Source organism: Triplophysa dalaica, chromosome 20 (assembly GCF_015846415.1).
Source record: "Triplophysa dalaica isolate WHDGS20190420 chromosome 20, ASM1584641v1, whole genome shotgun sequence".
NCBI lineage: Eukaryota > Metazoa > Chordata > Actinopteri > Cypriniformes > Nemacheilidae > Triplophysa > Triplophysa dalaica.
The window spans coordinates 1,359,548-1,375,258 of NC_079561.1; the positions used below are offsets into that span (position 1 = coordinate 1,359,548).

The 15,711-nt window shown below is 37.8% G+C and overlaps 1 long non-coding RNA gene across 2 annotated transcripts in view; it reads left to right on the forward strand.

Moving 5' to 3' along the window:
- Positions 1 to 15,654, forward strand: part of LOC130409116 (uncharacterized) — a 45,605-nt gene extending 29,951 nt beyond the window's left edge. For both annotated transcript variants that reach the window (XR_008904820.1, XR_008904819.1), the window contains one exon: positions 13,959 to 15,654. This is a non-coding gene — a long non-coding RNA (uncharacterized LOC130409116). The remainder of the gene's footprint in view (positions 1 to 13,958) is intronic.
- Positions 15,655 to 15,711: the final 57 nt, after the last annotated feature.

Here is a 15,711-nt window from a genome sequence, read left to right on the forward strand (position 1 = left end):
CACAGTCAGACGGTGTCTCAGGAAAACTTCAAGACACTCCGACGTGCATCATTAAAGACAAACATTGATTGGCTGCTTGACTCTCACCGCTCTGGCGTTTTAATAAAACCTTCACGTCCGGTTCCTGTGAAGTTGAAGTAACACAGAGGTCATAATCATGGCGAGATATCCGCAGTGATGCTTCTCATAAAAATATTCATATTCCAAGCTTTGTGTTACTCATTAGCTCCTGTCAGCAGTCAAGGGTAACCACTCAATGCTATATAAAAACCTGCCTTGGCCAATCTTGGCATGCTCTTAACAAACAAACAATGGAGAAAAGTCAATTAGATCGCAACCGTTGCTCACAGCCATTGGAAAAATGGAAGCGTCTCATAAATGTAAACCTCAGTTATTCTCAAGCCTGCTGGGATGTAAAGGAGCCGGTGACACACCCGTTGGCAATGTCGCATTAGTGATGTCTATTAAAACAGCACAAAATAGTTGCATGGTAACTATAATACTTTTTTTTTTTTTTTTAATCGAGAGATCGTTCTTGAACATCCCTGAAACTAAACGCTTCATAGTTGAGAAGGTATTCTGATTTCACAGCGTCACAGTGTTAGTGTTTAAAATCCGATATAGAGTAAACGAACACGCATGTAAAACTCAAATGGGTAGATCGTAATCCAGTTCTCTAAAATGGAAGTTTTAATGGATCCCGCGGATGAGCTACCTACGGTGAGGTAGACACCGGCCCCTTCCATTCAAACATGCCAAATGGACTCTATAGCATAAAAGAACAAAAATTTTCATTCAGAATGCTATAAAATAAGTGTCTCTTATGCTTGAATAGAATTCTGCGGTGTGAAAAAACCACAGGGGCTGCATTTACACAACCCGTTCTTTCCAATGCGGTGACCTCTCAGTTTTGTCTGTGAGAACAAACAAAAGCCCTCAGGTCCCCCGCACACACTACCCATAAATCACAGAGAGAAACACTGAACCCAGAACAGGCTGAGACCCAGCCAGAGCCAAAAAACTATGGATACAAGACTGCCATCTATTGTTAGAGAGGAGAACCCAAGCTGGAACAAGGTATGAAGGTTACTTTCCCTTGCTATGATTGAATACGTGAAAAAGTTGGCACTTCTACATTCATCCTTTATTCTCTGGATTTCTAAAAGCTAAAGAAGTATAAAAGACACAGCCAGACTAAAACCACAGCCAAAACTCACAGCAAATGATGTAACTCCAATAAAAAAAAGAGTAGAGGAATATGCACATTCATAAAAGCTGCTTTCAACACTTAGATTTAAACACACATTAGAATGACTGATGTGTTGTACTATTTGGTTGTCATATTTTACCTCTAAAGAAAGAAATTATAATTAAGCCTATTTTATGACCATTCTTTTGCAATGTGACATTTTAATGAGCACACGTCTCCTTAAAAATCTCAAAACTATGAAGTATTCTTATTGCGGATTAAATTCACATTTTTATAAATGTGACAATTTACTGCACTGAATGTTTTCTTGTCTATAATAAGCACGATTTTGTATATATACCTTTCTACAAATATATATTATATATATGTTTGATGCCAACTATACGTATTTGCATCTTGGGTTAAATATGAACCAGACCAGTTCCCATCATACTTTGTCAACGAAACTAGACTTAGTGCAGAATGCTGTAAAACATGTCAAACTAAACAAACTTTGCAAGATAGAAAAGAATGAAAAGAGAAAAAAGAAAGATAAACAGAAAAAACAGAGCAAGTAAATAAAAACGGTTAAAAACAGACCCCAACCACCTTTTAAAACCTCAAAAAATAAACAAACATGAAAGGGCTGAAAGTACATTGACAAGTCGAACCAAGATTATTGTTTTTATGTAAATATTTCCCATTTGTAAGAGAGCTCTAATTCAAGTTGTTTGGAGCATGACATAATAAAACAAAACAAACCATGAATTATTTGCGATTGTGCGCCTGTGTGGGCGAAAAGAAGAAATGATGTAACGAACAATAGAGCGTCTGAAAGCTTTGATTTGGAATGGGATGAATCCCTGTCAGCTGTGACAGCATGGAGGAGTGAATCTGTCATTCACCTCAATGACAGCGTCCCCCAGATGGTGGCTTTCATCCATGATGGCGCCAGAGTTCGAGTTTTTACCTTTAGTTGCGCCAAACAAGTAAACAAAGCGACTAGCGAGCGCACGGCGGCGGCCGCTGGGAAGGATCTGGAAGGATGGGTTGCACGATGAGCAAATAAAAACGGAATTATGGGTAGAGGCAAATACGGAATGAGAGTAGGCTTTGTGAAAGCTCATTGTGAGAAGCAGATCCAAGACGGTCTGGCCCCCCATTGGTCGTACAGGAAGTGGTATGATAAAAATAATGAGTCTGGAAGCTGCTAGCAGGGATAATTACGCAGCAAAGAAAAGGGAGATGACAATGCAGCTCGCCACATTAAAGCGGCGATAAGAGGACGCTCTAATCCACGGGACTATAGAGGGATTAAGGTTGTGAGCTGGTCTTGAGATGAGAAGGTTAACCGGCCGCTCCTCTCCACAGTCTTCTGTCTCTCACTGCTCTCCAGCTCTGTAATTCCATTAGAACGAGGGCAATCTCTTTATCCCGGGGCGCAGCGGAGAAGAGGAATGCCGAAGAGCCTCGCTGACGTATCCACGGACATCAGTTTTGCTGAGTAATCTGATGAAGAAGGTGATAAAACACATTTGGACGGGCGATTGATTTTTCCCAGTGCACTGTGGGCTAATGTGTGTCAGCACTGGCTGTTCGTATATTATAATTCGATATAAAAGTAGACAAATATGCTGTGGATGATTTTAGCAGTTGTACAATAGCCAATGAGAAGTATTTGGACGCTAATGATACATCGAGTGTTGTATGTACCTATTTGATTTCCAACCACGATGGCGTGCTATTCACCAGTGCTTCTAGGATTACAACAAAGGAAACAAAATATCAATGCCACCATTAAATTTGCAGTTGTTGAATAGTCAACGAAGAAGTGGCCTCACTAGTTTTGTATATTACGAAGCATCAATGGTACAGCACGCAACGCTACCATTTGTTTTGATGGTCTACGATTACCAACAGAACCAATTAACTGTGATATTTTTAATGTAAAAGTTTCCCAGCGTCCCTTGGTTTCCGCCATGTTTGCATGATGTCATACAGATGCATCAATTGTAAAAAAAAAATTGCTGTTGTTTATTTTTATTATGTTTATTACATTAACAGAGGTGTAAAGAGTACCTGAAAACCATTCTTGAGTAACAGTACAGATACCTTGCAGTGAGAATTGCTACATTACAAGTTACAAGTCACAAATTGAGTAAAAGTCCTCAAATATCTGATTTAACAGTGCTTGAGCATTTTACTCATACTGAATGTAGGCTCAAAGCAGCACTAGTCCTCAACACTTAAGAGACATGTCAATGAAAAACTAGAAACACTTCATTCAAACTGAACATGTCAAAATTGCAACAAATTAAGGTGGACATCATAGCCTACGCTATTACAGACACCCAAGTCTCAGTTAAACTCAAGCGCTCATAAGGAAACCAATATCCTTTGACCAGGTCTCTTCAGTAAAATGGATAAATAAAATAATGTGAAGTAGACAATTACAAAAGTCAAAGCCTTGTTGCACTGGACATGCTGGTTTTGGCCTTACAGCCGGCTGCAGTCATGTCCTCTTCCCACATAAAACACCAGCGATGTCAACTACCTGATAATGCACCCGCATTCACATGAAAAAGACATGTTGACAAGTTTCAGTAGTTTAGGGCACATGAACAAGATATAGTAGCTTCAATGCCCTGCAAATGGCAATATTGCTTCTTATGTATTAGAAATAAACTGCTGCAGATAAAGAAAGGTTATGTGTAATTGCATTAGTCATTACAAATGGAATAAAGAGTACATAACGTATTCAAAAATGTAGTCAAGTAGAGAGTAAACGTTGCTCATGTCTTCAATACTCAGTACAACTAGGTAGCCAAAAAGATACTTATGTAAAGTTACTATTTACATTTTCTCCAATACTTTATACCACTGCATTCATGCGTTTGTAAGTGTGGCCCAAGTGTCCAAATAGTATTTTGTGCCATTGATATGTCTTTCCCTTTTATACACAACACAGTTTCACAAGGGCTGTAAACAACCATGTTATGTTTACAATACATCAAGTAGCTCAACCCCTTGAGTTCTCAGATCATTTCTAAAATCTGAGTCATATTTCAGCACATCTTGCTTCAATGTTTAGACATGAGCAAGCAAACTCAGAGTTTCGTGTCGAATGTGTTTCAAGTGGAGAGGAGAGGTTGCTATCACACATGGACACAATCTCTTGCTTACCAAATCTGAAATGGCTCTTCGTACGAAATCCTCTTTGCAATGTTTTCCATTAGCTAATTTAATAAAGTCTCTTTTTAGAGCGCACTCGACAGAGCACTACAAGCTGTGGCCCTGCTTGAAACTGCTTGAATAATCAGAGCAATGTTTTTAGAAATATTAAGCACTCATAATCACACACAAAGTCCTGTTAATGTTTTTGAGTATATGTAAACAGGATTCCTTATAGGTGAATGACACACAGTTAGAGCTCGACCTGAACATCCCCACATCTATAAAGTTAAAATTCTCATTTAATTTACTCACTCTCATTTTGTTTTAAATCCATGTTTTCTTTATTCAGTGAAACAAGAAGTCCATATAGTACATACAGTAAAAGGGGACAGTGCTTTAAACATCAGCAACAAACAGCAATCAACAAACAGCAATTCCATAAACATGAGTGACATAAAAATGCTCAGAGAATGAAATTGTTACGATTATATTGAACCATCTGTTTATATTTCACAGAACCCTTGTTGATAGAGTCTAGACATCAAAAACATTCAGTCTATGAAAAAATATATATTAAAAAAATGGATATAAACATGCGTTATGGATGTGACAAATAAAGGATGCGGTTTTTGGGAGGATTTCTGTAAAATAAAACACACAATCCTGAAGCAATAACACCCAATGAATTGAGAAGTGATGCCTCTTTATAGAACATCAACTAGTTACTTTATATTTATTTTCATGTGTCCATTTATGAGGAATATGCAGCGTTATGGATGTGACAATCCTGAAAATGGCTCTTACCTGACTATGAAAAATCATGAGCTCAAAATAACACAAATGCTTTACAAATGTGAAGAGAGATCTCACATGAGTATTTGAGCCACCAGATGATCAAATCTGTACCCATAGTAAAAACCGCTGGAAAAAAATACTTTTTTCGTGGTAAGGTTGGCATTTTCATGGATTTGCCCAACTCTCTTTGTGTTAAACTAAAGAAAAATAATATGAAGGGGAGTAAATGACAACTGTCTCTTTAAGGAACGAGGTGTCCGAGATTGAAGTACTTGATCACTGGGCAGCTTCTTGGTTTGGATGACAGGCTTTTAATTTGAAGCGCATGAAATCATAACTGGCTTGAGTTTATCGTAAAAGTAATGACCTACACGATGGCCTTGATAGATAATGTGATTCATTCACTATCTGCCACTCTCCCCTAGAACAGCTTACAACCGAGTACAAGCTCAGAGGAGATGAGACCGTGATGAATAGATGAAATGAGAAAGACAGAATTTGATGCGGCCGTCAGTCCACAGAGAGTAGGTGCGACTGGGCATGTGCAGACAGAACTCATGCACACATGGGCACACACACACACACAGAAATGATGGAGGTACTTCACATGAGAGTCTACTGATGTTGAAGTGCCAGGTGAAGTATTTGTAACTGAGCTGTACGCCGGCACAGAGTTATAGACGAAAAAAGAAACGAGATATGGGAAGAGGATATGAAACTCTGTCTATGAGAATCCATGTAAACCACCTCTGGCTGAATAAGGTAAGACAAAATGAAGGAATTCAGGAATGACTCGCTTCATATTTCTGAGCTGAATTGAAAGGAATTCAACTGAAAGACATTCGATATGCACAAAACAGATTCATTACATCACTTTCTGATACACTGAAAAAGAAATGTTGGATTAGAAAAATATATATGTACAGTGGTTGTACATATTAATGTCGTTTACACACCATATATCTTTGTTCGAGCTGCCCAATTTCTATTTGATACACAAACATGATTTCGATGTGAAAGTTTTATGTTTTAAGTTCACAAATCAATACGTTAATATGACACAAAATGTCTATTTAACAAAAAGATAAAATTAACAGAATTTCAAAAGTTAATCTCAAAGATAAATGAACATTACACACCAATAAGTGTTTCTCTTTACTGAAAAACATGTGAAACGAATACTTGTAATGCAGAATTACGCGAGGCATGCTGGACACTAAATATCAATTTCAACAATTCTATTTCAAAACAAATCGTTAATTTAGTCCTTGAATACATGAAATTACACAATTTAATTAACGTTTAATTAACTTAGCAATGTTTTTTGTGGTACTTTTACTGTACTGATTATGTACCGATTATTATAGTCCTCATCATGAGATTAATTTAATTTAAAATACTCCCATGAATGATGTGTTTATATTCATATTCATCCTTAAACATACACTTTCAACTATAGTAAAGATTTCTTAAAATTTCATCACATTAGTCATTTTAATCGTATAGTCATTTTATTACGTAAAGCAGCGTGCAGTTTTATCATTCAAACATTTTGCATAGCATCCCTATGTAAATTAAAACTGCAATTAAAAAGGCATTCTTCATTCTGTATTGTGTTCGCCCCGCTACAGCTTGAATGGACACAGAGCAGGATGTTAGGTCACTCTCCATCTTCTTGGTGCTGTTGTCCTCTCTCTGTTGCATCTGTTTGTCTGCTGATGTCAGGAGAATGTTGGGGTGGTGGTGAACACAACCGAGCGAGACGCTAACGAGTGTGTGTTTAGTTGCAGCAGGCTGTGTTTGTGTGTGCATTTCTTTAAATGATGTCACAGTATGTTGTATATATCTAATCTGCATCGTGTCACCACGTGCTGTGTGTGCATATGAGCACGCGTGATTAGCACTCATGAAAGATTACGCACTTTGTTTCTTGGGAAACAAAGTGCAATGACGAATTGTGTGCGTTATAGTATTACGTTATAATTCATTTGTTATACTTTCGTGTCGACTTTAAGGCAGAAGTACAGACAAATGTGATAATAACAGATGTGGTTAACCAATCAAACATCAGCTGGCTGGAAACTGATCACCCGTAACGCATCCCCTCACAGCGGCGAGTGACCTGTCAGAACACGCTAATCATTCTGCTCCATTTAACAGGAATATTCTGCCCTGAACTAACAGTCCTCCGATTATGGAGACGAATGTCATTAAGGAATGCGAGGGAAATGGAATCGTTCAGCCGAACGCGTCGGATCAATAGGTCATATGTTGTCGCAAGAGAAGTGTTTCGGCCTCTTGCGAAATTGCAACATTATGCAGAGAATTCGTTAAGAAAGAAGTACGGCAGATAAAGCTACGCTTACATGTTTTCAGCGCTGGTTTAGTGCCTGATTCACTGAGACAATTTTCCAAATTAGGTCTTGGTAGAAACATGTGCAACTTTTTAATATGTTCATACCGTAGTCCACTTTAAACGCAAGAGAGGTCGCAGCTGTGGCCGGGTGTTTAATGTATGCGCTCAGACACGCTTCGAGTGTGGTGCTGATGCGACAGTCGTTAGCTCGAGTTGCATCTCGTTCGCCCATCTCTTTCTCTCATTTCCTACTTAAAAATAAAATAAAACACTTAGTAAGCTATTTGCGGTCAACTGCCAACGTAGACCGCAGTCTTTGAAGGCAGCATCCTAACTTAAATGCAGTGCCCTATATAGGTACTTCTTTCCATAGCATGCCAGCCTCATACAAGCCATTTCTCTATCGTTCAGCTTTGCGTCAAGTGCTTGAATTTTGGATGTAAGCTTATAAGTACTTTACAAGAGCTCTGTCCATCAACTCTCCTTTAGAATACTCGGTGAATAGAGTCTTCAAAGATATCAAACGAGAGTTGCTGTAAGATCTACGTTTATACGTATTCATTACTCCAGCAATCTTTTGAACGCCTTCTGAACAGGCTACATCTGTGGAACAGCATGTTAATGTTGGTTGTGTGAATCTCAAGCCTCAAGGCCAGTAGGAAAACCCTTTAGGCGATTTTCAGTCTCCACGCTGCAAAAAAAAAGCTGACAGATGTTTTCGATCATGTGTAGAGTTACCAGGGGGTGCTGGGTCATTTTCCAGCCAAAGCTGCCACTCAGAGTGTTTGAAATGAGCTTTAGCAGTGCATGGATACACAGCCTCAAGCTGTTCTAATACCAGTGTAAGGGACACTGGATTTCTAGTTTCCCTGAAGTGAGGTTTCACACAAACAAATGTCCTCTGAGAACCGAAGGTCTCGCTTTTGTTGTTGTTTGGTAGTAAATAGTGCTTTATTTAAAGTCCTACTAAAACACTAGTTTAAACCAGCGTGAACCTACATGAGGGGCCAAGCTAGTTTATGGTGCTTGCTGTTGGTTTGGTGACGGTCTGTATACAAGGTATCAGTCACACGGTTATTAAAGTTCACTAAAACTAAAACTATTGAAATGTTTCTGTGTTGAAGTCAAATAAAATATGGGCCTCAATATTATAAACAGAATTCAAAATGTTGCCATGGCAATAAAATTAAATAAGTGCAAGTCGAGCTACTAAAATAAAATAATAACAAAAGGAAAACAAAAAAAACTTGTAAAGCTACATAAAAAATAAAGAAATTGACAAAAGCACATCACAAATTTGCTAAAGATCAAACTAAAACATAAAAAATATAGGCTAATTCAAAATGTAATTAAAACTACAAAAAATACAATCAGTTCAAAATGCAGCGACAAATTATTCATAAAACAACAGGAACAAAAAAATCTAGCACCAAAGAACAATCTTCCAATAAATCTAATTGGATTCTATTTTTTCTCTGAGCTTTGACAGTTTTATAAAGTTTTTCCAGCTATAAAGACTGGAGCAGAGTCCTGTGATTTATGTTTTATTTATTTTTTATATATTATGTATTTTGTTTTTGTTACACGGCAACATAGACTCCGTGGCGTGTTTGTTTGTTATATATATATATATATATATTTTGTTCCAAATATAAAGAAATAAAATAGAAAAGACTCAAGCATATCCATCAGAAACAGGATGCATTTTTTGAGACTTTTATTTTGTACAGATTGTATGGTTGAAATCAACTGGACTTAATAATGATCTAATTTTAGTCTATTCTAATTTAAAAAATAATTAAATCAAATACGCCTATGAGACAAAGTTGATATAAACAAAATAGATCTCAAATCAAGTACGGTGGAATCTGACCACCAGTGCTTCCGGGCCCCTGAAGGACCTCCGTTTGACACATAAAGCACGAGCTGACCACCATTCTGTATCACAAAAAAACAAAATTCAAACGTGAAAAGGTCAAAAAGGTACAAGCTAACACAGCACAAAACAGCACACAGTGGACAAAAGCACAAAAGAAACGATCTGAGAGACTCACTGTCATCCCGAATCTTCCATTAAGTCTCGCCGGTTACACTTGAAATTAACTGAGATGAGGTGGGTGTGGATGCCACAGGAAGGGAGGCCCAGTTAAAACAGGACACGGCGGAGAAGAATGGGCTCTGTCAGCCCACAGCACGCTTTAATTAGGGCCTATTGTCGACCGTGTTCCCCCGGTGAGGCGACTTGGGAACGAAACAAGCATAAAATGGATTCAGGCAGTCGAAAGAGGCTGAGCAGAAGAGGATCTGACTGTGTGGTATACTCAAACACATCTCCACGTCGTACACGGGTAAGCGCGCATTTCAGGCCAAATCAAGCACCTGCCTGAGATTTCATGGGATGTTTCCGTCAGGATAAATTCTATACGAGTTTCTAATACATCGAGAAGGTGAGAATGTCATGGATGTTGTGTAGAGCGCCTCAGCGTCTGCTGCTCCAACACAAGCACAAGCTAGGATGAGATGCTCAATGTAGGAATGAAAGATCGCACAAGAACCTCAAGGGAACTTCTGATATATAGCTAACTCTCTGGAAGAAAAGAAAATATTGATTTGCCCCAACAGATTATGAATCAGGCATGCAAGATGAAACATAACCCTCACATGTGTTCATCCGGGATAAAGGATCGCGTGTGAGGATGTATTGATTATTTTTCTGTCAGGATGATAGATAAAGTGGATATTTAAAGATCGGTTAGAAAGTCTGCAGTATACCTCACTTGACAGCCATATTTGTTGCTTTTTCACTCATACCAGACCAAACCCTTCCTAGTTGAATGGGTGAAGACAGATATCTCTAACGTTTTGCTTGCTAATGTCACAACAACGTCATACTAACCTGACATGAATTGTACCACAAATGTTGTTTTGTGAGCTCAAATTGCGCTAGAAACGCTCTTCCAGGTTGCTCGAGCTACTACGTGTGCAAAATGTTGGCCAGTAGCCTCACACACTCGGTACAGAGCCCCTTCCCTCAAAGAACCGAACCTTCTTAGTATTTATAGTTTTTGGTATTCCACACCGTCAATCACAGCATCTCCACTTAATAATTCTGAATTTACCCGGAAGTATTGGTGTAGTTGCGGTAAACATGAGAAGTTTTTGTAAAAGCCACTTCCCGCGAGAGACGTTTGAGAGGCTGTAATTGGGTATGACACGGGATCAATGCAAACGCGTCAGCACGCGAACATGTCATTTTCTAACCTGATGCCTTCAAGCTCCTCTCCGCGGTTACTCAGGTGTCAGTTGCTGTGGAAACCCGCTTCTTTTAGGCTATTTATTAAGATGCGGTAGAGAGCACTGCAGCTTCAGCGTCGGGTTTCCTATTAAAAGATACAAGACGTGCAGTCACGCTAATTGAAACCTGCCTGTCAAACATCCTATTACACGGCACGCCAAAGGATGTAAATGTGGGACTGAATTCATTGCTTTTATAAAGTTCAGTCTCCATGTCGACAAGTTTATTTCTGCCAAGGGGGAAGTTTATAGATGTAGTAACAAGCCACAGAAAATTGCAAAGATTTTGATCGCCACGTGGTGTTCATAACCAGTTTATATCAGAGTGTGATTTGTCATTTACTAATAACTAGTTTAGCTGAGCTTCAGTTCAAAGCAACTTGAACTCCACTTATTACAAGATCAGTCTCTCATGTGTGATCCTGTTAACATTTACTACACACCCTGACATATGCCTGCTCATATACACAGTTCATCAGGACTCAATATTCTCTCCATCCATCCATCAATCCATCTATCTATCCATCTATCTATCTATCTACCTACCTATCCATCCATCCAGCCATATCCTTCCCTCCATCCATACATCCATACATCCAACTATCTATCTATCTATCTATCTATCTATCTATCTATCTATCTATCTATCAATCTATCTATCTATCTATCTATCTATCTATCTATCTATCTATCCATCTATCTACCCATCCATGCATCCATCTATCTACCTACCACAGTACAGGAGGAAAACATTTGAGTAAATGCACGTTGCAGGATTCAAACCAACACTTTCAAATCCCAGTGAAGACATATATATATATAAAGCCCAGAATGCTTAAAATCCTAACAAAGCCACCATGGTATATGACACAATTCAGCACTTATCATTGAAACCATAATCTACAGTTCAGAGCTGAAACTCTCACACCTGAGGATTGCATGTCGAATGTTCACAGCGGTTAATAATCAATTCAGTTATCATTAAAAGCACATGAGGAAGTTTCGCAGAGCAAATAAAGGCACTGTAGCATGATGATGACAGCAATAAGAGGAACATTAGGAGGAAAAAGGCTTTAAAGGCCCATCTCTGGACCACTCTGATATTATTGCAGCAGACAGACCCTGAAACTATCAACGTGTGACTTATTGCTCTGGGAGCTGAAATGAGGCTCTTAAAGGTGTAATCAAAACAGACCGGTATCTAAAATGCTAAGTTAATGTGCTACAATCCAACGTGTTGATGCCAGTTAAGAACAGTAACTGCTCTTGATATACAACCACAAAGTAACATTTAAACAACCAGCACTACATACCAAATGTGACACTCGTAGTGTCTTAAAGTTGCTTTAAGGAAAGCATGTGCCGCATGATTTTTTTGTATGTAAAGTGACCAGATTTAGGCACACTGCTGAGATTTAAATGCAGCACTGTTGCTTGCTATAGGCACTCTAACCAATTGCCTAAAGCCTCAAATGTATATGCAGTTAGCCATACCGGTCTGCAATTTTCAGAAACGTAGCATGTCAAGGGAAGGCTCATGCATATTCATGAAGTCAGCGTTACCTGACAAGTAAAACCAGCTTTGACGTTGCTTGTTGATATGTCCAAACCTAAGCGTAACCAATCACGTAGCACTTTCTATGAATATGAATGAAGCAAGCCTTCCCCTATGCAAGGCCTTCAACATAAATTTATCTGCGTCAATTGGCTCTGCATACTTGAAGAAGTTGGAAAGGATTTCAGTTATAGGTCAAAAAATATACTGAATTGTTAGAATAGTAAAGCACTGCTTTGTATACTTTAAATCAAATGTAGAATAAATACTATATCATGAGTCACTTAAATCATGCTACTTTAAATATTGTAGTATATTATAAAACACATTTGTGATTCACTGTTACAGGTTTCTTTTTACTCTTTTTAATGAACATTCACACAAAAATATATGAATCATAAAATCTGTCTGTTCATATATACAATTACTGTAAGTCAGGGATAATGTACAGGCAGCCGTTGTTATCACGAAGCCGAGGGTCTTGTATCACACTGAAGGTGATTATTTTGCGATAACAGCCGGCTGATTGTACATTATCCTACTTATTACACGGCAACTTGCCACATGAGAAAAAAACTGGACATAAATGTGAATTTAAAATATTTGATTAGCTCCTTTTTACTGAATGCAGACCATCCGCGAGGAAAGACGTTTAGTTTCGGTTTTAAAGTAAGTTAATTATAATGTCATATATGTTATTAAAAGACATATTTATAATGAAATTATGTGTAATATTAAACTGCCCCTCTCAAAATGATGTGCAGCATCCGGGTTACAGGGTGTTATTAGTTTTGAGCGTTAGACTGGCCAATCAGAATCAAGCATTCAAATGAGCCGTGTAATAATTGTAAATATATAAGAAATAATTGACGTGCATGGTGCTGCACCTGCATAACAGAAAACAAAATATACAGATAAGTCCAAAAGTCTGAGAGCACTAGAGAACTTTTTAGATTTATTGCCTATTTCTTTCATTATAAATTGCACTCAAATTGGTGCAAAATCTACATCTTCCAAAGCGTCAAAAGCAACATTATTTGAGTTTAAAACTCATGCAAAAATGGTCAATGCAACAAATTTGCTTATTTGATTAGAATCCTAGAAACAACATAGAAATCTTAACCATTTATGTTTCAGTTTGCATCTTTTTAAAGTCCCACAATCCATGTCAATATCCCAATAAAACACAAGATTTTCATTGCGGACAAGACTTCCAGATTCAAACGTCTACAAATCTCACACTATTATTAAAAAGGAGTCCATAAAACGGCAACTTTAAGAAACATAAAACTGAGCAACCGAGTAGCGGTCTCTGGCTTTTCACATCACGCCATCATATGCCACTAGATCTCTAACTCTCCAAGAAAAGAGACGAGTGAAAAGCAATAAAAAGGGACGGAAGAGAGCGGGGGCCATTCCACTCTAATTACTCTCATCTTTGCACAGCGAGAGGATCTAATAAAAGAAGAAGAGTGTCATGGTATTTGAAGATAAATGTCAGTGTGCGCGCGTGTGTGTGCGCAGGCGTCAGAGACAGACCGCATGTGTATGCTAATGTAATGTCATCTGTGTGTTTATATATATCTGTCAAGCAGTGTTGTGCTGTGGCTCAAATGCAGAAGAGTCCGTGTGTACCGGTGCCGGTCGGCCTCTGGAGGAGGGTGATGATGGTACACACAACATGATGGTAATAACAGCACGCTCCACAACCGCAGCCAGCCCGTGTTTGCCCAAAGGGACTGGACGTAAGCACTATCCAAATGTCAGGGTCACATGCTCGGGATGGACCGAGATTGAGCTGGCAGCAAGCCTGGGGAGAGAGAAAAAGAGAGAGAGTGGATCAACAGAGGTGGTTACTGGAGGGATCAGCTGGTAGAAATATGATCATTTTATTTGTTATGTTCAAAGCCTGCTTAATTCAACTGTCAAGGAAGTATGATGTTTACATTCAAGACACAGTTCACCCAAGTATGAAAATGTATTCGCCCACTATTCACAAAGACGCATTATACATGTGAATGCATGTTATGTAGTGGAAGTGTAAACTAAAGCTCAGCTTTGAGAATTATTAAAGGAGGACTTTCAGAAAATAACACATTCAACAAATCTTATTTAGTGAAGGGCTATAAAATATTTCGACAAGACTGGATCAATAGATATTAATAACAGATTGTAGTGTTCATTAACTTTATTTTAGTTTTAGATTTATTTTCTATGCGCTTCATTTTTATATATCGGCATGATATTGCTCTTTTTTATTTCCTCTAAATAATTTCTATAAGTTTAGTGATTTATTCATTTAATCTAATGTGATATTGTGATATTTTATACACTACCAGTCAAAGGGTAAAACATTTTTAAACTTTTGCTTAAATGACTGAAATGTAATATCATTTTCCTGATATTCATGTTTTTTTTTCACGACAAAAATTATATTTTATTTAATAAAAAATGTTTTAGATATGGATAACTTTGACCGAATGATGAAGACAGTGCAGCCAATAATAACACAAAAAAGAGGGGAACTCTTTATGTAAAAAAACATCTCAGGGCGAAACCTCAAGAAGGTGCTTGAGAAAATGACAAGAAAACATTTCTGCAAATTCTAGTCAAAAGGTGATCAAATATAATGTGTTTTAATATTTTTGTTACAACATAATTCCCATAGTTCCCTATGTTTTAATTCACAAATAAAACATTATTTTTCATCAAGTTCATTATTATTCTAGAATATGAACACATAAGTGAGTAAGTGTCCAAAAACGTTTGACCGGTGGTGTATATATTACACATGAATGTATTGTTACTCAAAAATTTCACTTGAAGGAACAGTTCCCCAAAAATTCTGTCTTCATTTACTCACCCTCAAGTTCCAAATCTGTATCCATTTCTTTTTTCTGTTAAACACAATGAAAGATATTTGGAAGAATGTTTATAACCAAACAGTTCTCAGCCACCACAGACTACCAGCAGAAAAAATGCTTTATCTATTTCTTTGTTTGGTTGAACAAAAATACATTTTGAAGAATGTAGGAAAGCAAACTTTTGACTACCATTGTCATTTTTCCTTCTATGACAGTCAATGGTGGCCAAGAACAATATAACGGGTTTCATATTGTTTTGGTAACAATATAAAATGCATTTGGAGTGGAGTAAAAAGATTCTTTAGACGTAACATTTTTCCAAAGTTAAAACATGCTTAGAAAGTACAGAGACTTCAAAAAAGTACTTTAAAAAGAATCTTCTGGGTTTGCTAAATAGTCCGTTTAGATTCTCTAGGAGTCTCTGCTTGCATATGATCCAGTGCTTGTATTTATAAGGATGTTGGGGTGTGTATCACACAGTAGA